The sequence below is a fragment of the Myotis brandtii genome, unplaced genomic scaffold, assembly GCF_000412655.1.
Source record: "Myotis brandtii unplaced genomic scaffold, ASM41265v1 scaffold1299, whole genome shotgun sequence".
NCBI lineage: Eukaryota > Metazoa > Chordata > Mammalia > Chiroptera > Vespertilionidae > Myotis > Myotis brandtii.
The window spans coordinates 5,429-17,850 of NW_005354591.1; positions in this window are offsets into that span (position 1 = coordinate 5,429).

The window sequence follows — 12,422 nt, forward strand, 5'->3', positions numbered from 1 at the left end:
TCACTTTCAGTGTCATGGTTCTTTGACATCAATCCAGCAGAGACTTGGCCTGAAAAAACGCATAGTCTCCTCCTGGCAGGAACCAGCACTCCCTTGCTTTCTTTCATAAACCTTAAAGCCAGAATTTGTGGATTTATGAATTGTTGAAGTTTAGCAAGATATAGGGATGTTGCCTTCATCATATCTGTTCATCTAGTAATCCCTAATTTCCCCTACTATATCCTTCCTAGATAGAGATCTAGGGCTTTTGACCAGGCCAAAGTGATTTCTTGAGTCAGAAAGGCATATTAAATTCTCCTTTTGTCATTGTCCTGCTCAGTCAGGAAAAATTGCAACACAAAACCGCCTGGATCCCAAGAGTCACAAATCTTTGAAAACACAGCTTTTTAAAAAATTTATCACATTCAAACGTGCTCTACCTCGATGGAACAAGAGAGAGCTGCCTGGAAGATGCTGGTGGGCCCCAGCATCTGTAGCTGCACCCGGACCCGAAGGCCTGGGTATTGATACTGAGACAAGGACATCCATCCCAAGTCTTATCCTCTTTTATGGTGACATTTAATACTTTTTAATGAATTAGGCACCAAATATATATGGTTCAGAAAAGTCTGTCCTGCATTATTCCTGAGATATGTGAATACTGTTAGAAGTCTGTTGCATATTTCTTAAGAGTTTCTTTATACAAATACCAGGAAATTATAAATATATAGTCTTATTTCCCCCTCTTTTATGACAAATATATCATGCATACTTCTGTGCAGTGTTTTTTATTTTTACTTATATCTTGAAAGTCTTCTCAGACCAGTCTATATATAGCTTCTTCATTCTTTCTTTTACAGTTGCAAAGTATTCCATTAGATAAATGTATTGTAATTTATTTAACCAAGTATAATTTATTTAACTATTGACAGACATGTAGGTTGTTTTCGATCTACTGACATGGTAAGAAATGTCATAATTCTTTAGTAAGCTTAAACATAATCATTTTACATATGTGAAATTGTATCTATAGGAAAAATTAGTTACCTGAACTGGGGTTGCTAAAATAAAGAATTTATACCTTTGCAAGTAAATGGAAGCATATACAGTGCTCATGACTAAAAAGAATTAACAATGCTAAAATGTCCATACTATCCAAAGCAATCTATAAATTCAATGCAATTACTATCAAAATACCACTGGTATTTTTCACAGAATCGGAACAAGTGAAATCACCATATAATTATAAGACACCAAGCAAGTTATAAAAATTAACACAAGAGAGCCACATGCAAAAGAAGGAAAATGGACCACTATCTTACATCATATGCAAAAGTTAAAGACTTAAATGAAAAACCTAAAGCCATGAAATTCCTAGAAGTAAACATAGACAGTAAGCTCCTTGATGTTGCTCTTGGCAATGAATTTTTGGACTTGACACTAAAAGCAAAAGCAACAAAAGCAAAAATAACAAATGGGACCACATCAAACGAAAATGCTGCTGCCCAGCAAAGGCAACCATCAATAAAATGAAAAGGCAACCTACTGAATGGGATAAAATATTTGTCAATTTATATCTGATAAGAGGCCAATATCCAAAATATAAAAGTGGCTGTCTAGTCTTTCACACAAGCATTGCACAGCTTTTTGTAGAAAGTGGCAATTTAGGTATCAATGTAACTATTTCTATGTGTTGAAATGGCAATCAAACATCTTCTGGCCAGTGTTTAAAGCCATTGCATTCAATTACACAGAGAACAGACACCCTTCTGCCTGAGTAGTGACGTAGGGAAAGACCTACTCTTCCATTCTGCTCCCAACACCCAGAATTTATGATGTGCCTCAGTTCTCACTTGCTCAAACACTTTTGACATGAAAGACATTGTTTCCCTTATTAGTCTAGTTATGGCCTTTATATTTAGCACTTATTAATATTCAGGGTGGAGCAAAGTAGGTTTAGAGTTGTTCATATGAAAAATAATACAATAATTCATAAATACTAATACAAGAATAAACTCTCATGTCCTCACAACTGTAAACCTGCTTTAGCCCTACCCTGTAAGTATAATACAATCTCTGCTTTTCTATGACCCATTTAAGGAAATTATGCCTATGAAGTCTACAACACTCAGTCTCTATTGTTCTTTTGCTACTTGTCATGAATTGAAGAGTATAAACTATTTGCCATAGGGTAAACCTAGTTTTTCCTCCAGTACATTATGTCAAAACCTATATTCTAATCCCAGTGAGAACTAATGCTACTCGTGTCTTCAGTTGTCCAAGTTCTGCAAACCATGTGCTACCAGAGGGCCATTTATCCCTTTCGGCACAGTGGTTTGGAACCTTTCAGTTACTCTAGTCTCACTTTTACAACATTTATTTTTATCATTTCATAAAAACATACTGCTCAACAGTCAGAAATAGGGTTAAATAGTTTTTAGGTTAAAAGAAATATTTTTATATTCTGTATTCTTTAAAAAGTTTCTACTTGATGAAAAATAGTAAAAATATATAGAAAATTTAAGTACTGTCAACAGCAAATCATTTTTAAATGTATAATCATATATTTCCATTATGATGGTTGAAATGATAAGAGTAAGACATTTCTTTGCCAATTCAGTTTTCAAGGCATTTTATGCAGCAACTATGATATTTAATTTTTAAGATCTTCCAGAGTCTCACTGGCTCAATTATTGCTGTATGTAAATGTTTTCCTAAGCCTTTTAAGATCTCTGAGTGTGGTGATGTTGCCATAGAGTAAACATTACATGTATGTTCAGTAATGATGAAGCATTAATTTTAGTTCTTTCTTGACTAACCGGATGAGAAATAATAATGACAAATCATTATCTCTCCTGCACAAATGTATGCTACTGAAACAGAACACTATGAGGTTCCTAATAAAAATACGTCTTCCTCTTCCAGATCCTTTTTTGCAGGTAGCCTGTCCTTTCATTTTGAAGATGAATTTATAGTCTAATTATTTTTCTTCTTTTTTTTAAGACACCTCTGGCCATGCGATGACAAGGACAAATTTGTCTTCCCCTGTGTCCTGTGGAAACCAGGATTTAGATGACTGCATTAGCAAATGAGCTTGTCAACAGATTATGTGAAGTCAATCCTAAGAGTGACTCATCCTTTCTGACAGCCTCTCCAAAGGCAAGCCCTCCTGCAAAAGAAGACTTCGCTTCCTTCTGAATACAGATACACATGGCCAGAATCTGAGAGAGGAGATGACAGTCCAGATGGAATACAATAAAAATACTGGTCTCACTTTAGCAACCATCCCAAAAGAGCAGTGATAGCAACGGTAAAACCCAGAACATCTTCCATATTACAAATTTTCCTTCTCATTTAGAACCATGGTTTGACCTTGCTATGGGACAAAGGAAAATTATCTTCACCAAAAAGCCTTTAAATTTCTATTGAATTTTCATTTCTGTGACTTACATATTCAGATGCTGTGCTCTAGATGCACTTGATATGCATGTCTTACAAGTGCTTGATGGAATGTTTTCTCTCCCTTTTCAAACATACATAATAACAACATTCAAAGCTAATGTCTAAACAGAGCTTTAAAATTTATCATAAGTAATACAAATATTTTTTTCACAGAACCAACACATTATAGTTTGTTATTAGCAGGGAACTGCAAATCCAATTGAGTTTGTATTTATAGTATGAAATACAGATTTCATATTATAAATACATGTGACCAGCAGCTGAGCTAGGTATTTTTCGCATACTTTATCTCATTTTAGCTTATTTTTCCCATTTTACATAAGAAAAATGTGAGGCTTCGTGTAGTTAAATACACAAGTTCACATTGCCAGATAATTATAGGCCAGAAAAATAAGCCCTGAACTGCTGACTCCATATTCAATGCTGTTTTTAAGTTCCAACAATGTTGAATAATAATATTATTTATTGAACACTTAGCCTAAAATTGTATATTTATAGAACAATAGAGCCTTTATTTCACTCAATTGTCACAACAACACTGTGACAAATACTAAAATTATTCCCAATCTATAGATGAAGAAATGAAGATTTAATGCTCTCTGAGCTGAGAGTATTCAGGTAGTGGGTTCCAGAGTGCACTCAGCTAACCATCATGCTGCACTGCCCCAGAGATCTTATATAAAACAGATGGAAGCACCCTGGACAGTGTTGTCATGCTTTAAGTGTTCAATTGCATGTTACACTCATTGTAGACTTTACAGAATTACACGTCAACCCCAAGGTCTAGCTTTCAGAAGTTCTGGGTGCACACATGATTTCTAATCTCACTCTGGCTCCACACAATCTTCCTTTTAGAGTAGAAATGTTAGAAAGGAAAAAGGGAGGCCTGTGAAACAGGCAGAACATGAATCAGCTCATCCACATTGAGCCAAGCCACGGTGTTCAGAAGAAAGAGAGGTGGGAAATCCCAACACTTATTTATGCACATGCTGTTAAAAATGTTTCTTGTTTGGAATTTAAACTTCAACGTTTCCGTTCAACTTCCTTAGCTCATTTTCTAAAGGCCAGTCGATCCAGGGCTTTCTAGAGATAGTATTTGAACAAAGCCTAAGATCCCTGACTTATTTTAAGTGTTTTTTTTGAAGTATAATACACAAACAGAAAAGTGAATGAATAATGAGTATGCAATCAATTCTGGAGAGAGCACTCTGAGGAGAGGTAGCACAGCAGGACTGGTTGCTTGGTCCTTGCATGTCTCCAAGGGAACCTGGAACCTCACCTGTCATTTGGCCAACCCCTGAGAAGTTAGCCCTCAGAAGACTCAGGCTGGTGATTGATTACTCTCTTGTGTACAACTGGAGAGATAGACCACGCCCTATGAGCCTGTCAGGGTGCTTTTACATAGGCATCAAGATGGATGATGTGTACCTGGTTTCATTGTTGGGGTCTTGGGTTTTGTTTTCATGGCTGGTTGTGTACCATAGGATTTGCCTATGGGACCAGCTCTCCATAAAAGCCTTCTCTCAGGAGAGTTTCCTAGTATGTCCTTACAGTTTACAGAAAGGGAAAAGACACTCTCTGTATGATGACCCCAGATGGGGGAAGACTTGAAAACCTGTCATTGACCTCTTTGAACTCCACCCAAAGTATAGCTTCCTTTTGTTCTTGCTTTACATCTTTTCTGTACTAAACCTCAGGAATGGGTGTTACCTGCTATTGCAAGAGGTAAATCCTTCTAGAGAATCAGCATTCTTGAGGTCTGTCTTGAGACCTTTGAAATGAGCACCAAGTAAATTTTGGTAGGAATGTAGAGAGCAGAAATTTTAACTCCTAGGATATTTTCTAGGGAAAGGCATTCCAAGGTGACAATTTCATAATTACGGTAAAGGAGAGAGTTCTAGAAGGCTAGTGATTAATTCTGGGCTATTGGGTTCACTCCAAGGAGGTGAATGTAGAAGACTTCCATATATAACTTCACTACCTTTTTAAATTCTACTTAGGATTCACATTTAGGATGAACAGCAAAGTTTCTGTTGTTGGAGTCCAACTATAGAAGAGATTACTGAGCTACTTTGTCATCACCATCTAGAGGATCTGGCAATTAGTGAAAATTCCCATAAGTGTGTTACCCCCCAAACCGCCAGACCTATAGGAGTTGGAATAGTTAATACTAAGTCAGAAAGGGTCTAATTTGTGAAATGGGGACTTGAAACAAATTTGGAGAGAGATTTTAGAAGATGACTGGCTGGTAGACAAATGTAGTATACAAATCATGCATCATAGAAATGTACACTTGAAACTATATGATCCTATTAATGCCACCCCTTAAAATTTAATAAAAATAAAGAAAAATTAACAACAATAAAAATAATAAAAATAGCAGAACATACTAAGTCAGGGCCTGCTTTCTATTAGGAACCAGCAGGTGGGAAACCCACATGTCTGTGAGTTTAAAAATCACCATGGTTAGAAGATGTCTCTTGATTTCCAAAGTGCTTTGAGCCCTTCTAGATGATTTCCTGCATGTCAAGTAAATCAGATAAATTATACAACACTTAAATTCTAACTTATAAGAGTAGACATACTATGCTGAAGTTATCAATGTAGTCATTTGGAAAGGGACTTTTTAAATTTTTATTTTAAATCTTCTTTAGTGCTTTTTAAACTTGTGGGTGCAGAATCACAAATTTGGAGCCATTATCTTCTTTTCAAGCTAATGTCTGCCACAAGAACTGACAGAAATAGTTGGTCAAAATAACATTTACTTTGTTGGCATCTCTAACAGCTTTTCTTTAGAAAAAAATAAATCCCTTGAAGGTATAGATGGTAACAGTTTACTTCATTTTACTACTCCTCTGGTTTTTGAAACATATTTCTGAGAAAACTGTAATTCAATTTGTCAGAACCCATTTATCATTTTGACACAGGTAAATACAAAAAGAGTAATGGAAGTGATAACTTTGCCTTAAAAGAAAAGGCAGATTAGTACAAAGTGTGCTGTCACTTTAAAGTATATTATAATGTGACTATATTTATCTGTCTTTAGAAATAATTTCAAACCTGGCTCTCTAATTTATATTTAAGAAAATATCTAAGCACATTAAAAGAGAGCATAATGTAATATGGTTTTATTTACTAGGAATTGAATTAAGGTCAAAATACAGATTTTCATTATGGGTCACAAATTGTATATTTCTACAGCCACTAGTGATATCCTATATCCTTTAATGCACCTTCTTGTATGCCCTAGTAGTTTCTAGGCTCTTAGAACTTGGTGCTTGAAATTTAAGTAGCTCAGTTGGTTAGAGCATCATTCAATACGCCAAGGTTGTAGGTTCAATTCCCAGTCAGGGCACATATAAGGATCAACTCATGAATTCAAAACTAACTAGAACAACAAATTGATGTTTATCTCTCTTTTCCTTTGTCTCTCTAAAAATCAATATCTTTCCAAATAGCATCTTCAGCAATAAAGATGAGGACTTTATTCCATCTGACTGATTTAAGGAGTTCATTTTTTCATGCAATAAATATTCATAGAATACACTTCATATGTGAAATAACATACAGTGAAAAACACAGCAGTGGTAAAAAAAATAACTCAGAAATATGACACTCATGGAACATATAAAGCTTGGGAAGACAAAAATAGAACATAACTATAAATAAATAATATAGTATATTAGATAAATAAAATAATAGAGTACAATATATCAGAAGGTAAGAAATTATATGGGAAGAAATAAAAAGCAGGGTGGGTTTATAAAAAATGGCATGGGTGGTCAGTGTGGGCCTCACTGAGTAGTGACATTTGACCACATCCTTATATATGCATGAGGATTAATTTTATGGCACCTTGAATGGGCCATGATGTGCCCAGACATTTAGTCAAGCATATTTCAGGTGTTTCCTTGAGGTGTTTGTGCACGAGATTAACATTTGAATTGGTAGACTGAGTAAAGCAGATTGCTCTCCCTAATGTGGGCGAGCCTCATCCAATCGGTTGAAGGACTGAATAGAACAAAAATGCTGAATTTTCTGTGAGTAGGGAGAACTCTGACGGCCTTTGAGCTGTGACATAGTTTTTGTTCCTGCCCTGAGACTCATATTGGAACATCAGCTCTTCCTGGGTTTTGAATCTGCTGGCATTTGAACTGCAATTATATCATTCGCTCTTCTGGTTCTCAGATCTTCAGACTTAAACTGGAATTATGTCATCAGTGCTTCTAGGTCTTCAGCTTGTTGACTACAGACCTTAAGTCTTGTCTGCATCCATATTTCTTGTCAACAAATTCCTTATAATAAACCTACCTCTCTCTAGCTACATGATGTTGATTTTGTTTCTCTGGAGAACCCTGACTATACCATACAGTTTTAAAGCAAACCCTGTGGATTACTGGAAAAAGAGAGTTCTTGGCAGAGGTAACAGAAAGGTGTCACTGTATTCATGAGGGATATTTTATGGACCCTCTAAAATGACAACAATAATTAAGTTTGGCAGACAAGGACACGTCCAGGAAGCTCTCCTTCAGGTAAATGCTTCTGTATTGTAAATTCTTGCTGCAATGTAAGCTACATAGAAACAGTCATTGTGTCTTTATTCACAACAGTGATACATAGCGCTCAATATAGGATTGTTGAATAAAAGAACAATTACTTTATTTATATATGTTATAAATAATTTAAAAAATACTCACTTTCATCAATTTTAGATAGAATATCAAGTCCCATTAATATGAACTTAGATAAGATATAGTCTCTAACCAATCGGAAAGAATATATGCACCTTTATGATCACAACAGCACAATTTATAATAGCTAAGATTTGGAACAGCCCAAGTGCCTATCAGCAGATGAGTGGATAAAAAAGCTGTGGTATATTTATACAATAGAATATTATGCAGCTGTAAAAGAAAGAACTCTTACCATTTGCAACAGCATGGTTGCACCTAGGAGAGTATTAGGCTAAGCCAGTGGTCGGCAAACTCATTAGCCAACAGAGCCAAATATCAACAGTACAACAATTGAAATTTCTTTTGAGAGCCAAATTTTTAAAACTTAAACTATATAGGTAGGTACATTGTTATTAACTTAATTAGGGTACTCCTAAAGCTTAGGAAGAGCCACACTCAAGGGGCCAAAGAGCTGCATGTGACTCTCGAGCCACAGTTTGCCCACCACGGTGCTAAGCGAAATAAGCCAGTCAGAGAAAGATACATATCACATGATCTCACTCATATATGGAATATAATGAGCAAAATAAACTGATAAACAAAATAGATCCAGAGACATAGAAGCACAGAACAGATTGTTGAATCTCAGAGGGAAGGTGGGGGAGGGTGAGCAGGTAGAAAGAAATCAACCAAAGAACTTGTATGCATATATGCATAACCCATGGACACAGACAATAGGGTGGTGAAGGCCTGGGGGAAGGGATGAGGGTGGGGGAAGAAGTCAATGGGGGGAAAAAAGGGACATATGTAATACTTTCAACAATAAAGATTTTTTAAAAAAGATATAGTCTCTATTTGCAAAGAACTCATGGTGTAGCAAGAAGAAATAATCATTAACTCAATGTTGATATAGTTTTCTCCCCCAACTCTTGTTTTTTTTTTTAACCAGTTTTCTTATCTCAACCAATGAAAACTCTATATAAAGTAAAGCCATCACCAAATAATCAGAAGTCTGATAATCATCCTTAACCCCTCCTACTATTGTCATCATAATTATCTAGTTATTAATATTAATAAGAAGGGAAACAACAAAGGGGAGTCCATACATTATAAGCAGGGTGGACAGCTTCACTTTGAAGCCACAGCTTCACACTCCCCAGAAAACGACCAGTCCATTCCCTGCAAATCACTGGGGGAAGGGATCCAACAAAGGGAAAGATGGGCATATGCACAGTGAGGTCTGGGTGACATAGAGAAGGTGTTTCCCTCTCCGTCTAGCCTGGGTTACCATGGATTAGCTAGAAGGGTAAAGCCACTGCAAGTGTGTGAACTCTTTGAAGGTTAAACATCCCTAAAGAGCTCCCTCTCTCTTATTCTCCTTGTTCCCTCTCGCTCTCTTGCTCCGTGACCTGCACTGGCTGGTTTGTTCACCTGTTTTCTCTCCATTGCCATGTGGCCTTAAGAAGCAGCATGGCCACTGACCATGTGGATCCTACACACAATGGACTGCAGCTGGGAACACAGGTCACCTAGCTAGATGCTGGACTGGACTGTGCTTTAATATGGAGTGGGGACTCTGGGCAGTGGCTTTCATTCTTGCACTGCTGAAAGCAAGATTGGACTTTTCCCAGGGCGGGATGGAGGAAAACAGGACACTGGAAACCCAGGGGTTTAATTCCACAGAAATAAAGATCACTCATCCTCCCGTGGGAGTCTCAGGAAATTCCTTTTCTTGTGACAATGCAAGAACTCCACTTCCACTGGTAACAGATAGGGACACAGGGGGCATTCCACCAGTAACACTACAATTGGTTATAATTTGTCATGGTCCCAGCTCAGGGGCTCTACAAAATTTTCAGTTGCAACATTTCCAAAGACAAGTGGATAAATTCCTAAGACAATCTCATTATAGTCCAGAACCTTGCCTGCTTTTTCTTGGGATTACAGGTGTCCTAGGCCATTGTGAGGAAGGGTGTTGAACAGAGGTAGGAAAATGTGTCCTGAGCAAAGACATGTGCCACAATAGATATCACTCTAATGAGCAACCAAGCAGTAGGGAGCTGGATGTTGCCGAGGAGGAGTATCCTGGGCTTCTTGGATAAGCATCATAAGCAATTCAGAAATTTGGTCTAAGTATGAAATACAATACTTTGAAGTTTAGATGACCCTAATTGGCATATTTTTCCACACTTTTGGGGAATAATGATTATAAAATTCCAATTTAAATAAAATTGTGGTTATCTAAGTAACTTTCCTCACTTAGGTTTACCTTCTATTTCTGTGTACTCAAATGCATAACCATTTATTCTTTCCCTAATGAATCACTGGTCCTTCAAAAGACAGATGCAATTTCCACACATGAAGAACAAGCAATCTTTGATTTATTAGGTACCAGCTTCTGAGAAGGAGATATCAACCTTGGCTTTAGCACTCTGCTCTTTGTAATAAATGTTACATCCTAGCAGTAATTTGTTGTCATGGTGATGAAGAGGGAGAAGAGGGGAAAGAAATCGTAACCTTTCTCAGCAGAAAATGTCTTCCTAAATAACATAAAATATCAAAAGTGTGTCTTATCTCCAACTACTGCTGGAGTTCTTGAAAAATTTAAAGTTTAAGTGCAAGGAGAGAACTGAAATGTCCTTTTAGACCTGTTGTTCTCACTTGTGGGAGATGTGCCTGCCAGAGGACATTTGGTGATGCCTGGAGACCTTGTTGATTATCCAGGGGAGGCTGCTGGCATGTAGCAGATGAAACACAGGGATGCTGGTGAACATACCGCAATGTAAAAGGCAGCCTCTCCCAACAAAGAATTACCCAGCCACATGCCGACAGTCATGTCTGAGGAGTTCTGTTCTAGACCAATCCTTTCATTTCACAGGTAATGAATCTGAGGCTCAGAGAGAGAGAGTGCACGGACCGAAGTCCCACAGCTGGAGAGAAGTGGGATCCCTGCCTCACGTTAGGAGCAATAGGGGATGCTCCTAACAACCTAGCCCAGTGATGGTGACCCTATGACCCGCGTGTCAGAGGTGACACGTGAACTCATTTTTTTGGTTGATTTTTCTTTGTTAAATGGCATTTAAATATATAACATAAATATCAAAAATATAAGTCTTTGTTTTACTATGGTTGCAAATATCAAAAAATTTCTATATGTGACACGGCACCAGAGTTAAGTTAGGGTTTTTCAAAATGCTGACACGCCGAGCTCAAAAGGTTCGCCATCATTGAGCTAGACAATCAAATTATTGGATCCAAACAGCCAGGAAGAAGTGGTTCTTACAGGAAGCCAGGGATCTACTAACATGATCACCATTTCCTTTTGTGGAGACATTAAATATCACTGCTTTTCTTTTGTGAAAGAAAAAATAAAACCAAGAAACAAAATGGTCTAGTTTCAAGAGAAAGAAATACCCAAGGATTTTCTTAAATTAAGTTTCTCAGAAGAGACCAAAGAACTCTGAAAATATGGAGTTTTCTTCTGGCATATAAATAAAACTCATATGAGCCTTGGAGAATTCGAAACACCCACTCTTTGGTACATAAAATTTCACTTGGCCTAACAGCATCTGGAATATGTTTAAACACACACACACCCAAAACAAAACAAACAAAATAAAGCTAATCACCTTCTATAGCTCAGTGACTTGAGGTCCTCCACTATAAAGTGAGATAAGAAATATCTTATAAATAACACAATTTCATAGGATCGTTGTGAGGATGACAATGGATGTATATCAAAGGTCTTAGAACAAAGTATGGCACCTAGAGTTTAATAATGATCATTACTGTTAATGATCATTAACGGTAATACCAGATCAGTAACAACTGGTAATATGGTCCCTGAATGGTTTATTGCTGTCTGCTTTCATTTAGTCACTATCAGTAACAAAGCCAAATAAGAAAACAAAGTGTATAAGAAACCCAAGAGGAACTGTGTAGCTGGTTCGATAAATGCAGCATAGGGAGGAATTAGGGACTGTGTTGCTCCAAGCAGGGCCCAAGGTTGATTGATGAGAGCAGGAAGGAGCAGGCAGGCAAGGGCCCAGCCCTAGGGGAGGAAGTGCCGCACAATGGACCCCTGGAGGCTATTGCCCACAGAGGAGTAAAGGGTTGTGCTGGCTGTGGATTGAAAAGGGGAGGAGATACTGAATTTGAGAAACTTTCCAAGGAAAACAATAAAGTAATTTGTAGCTAGCTCTATATTTGAAAAAAAAAAGAGTATAATTAAAAGGTAAAATTAAAATATTGCAAATGCTTGAACTATAAAACTGTTCTGGTCTTTCTGGTTCTTTCTTTTTTTTTTAT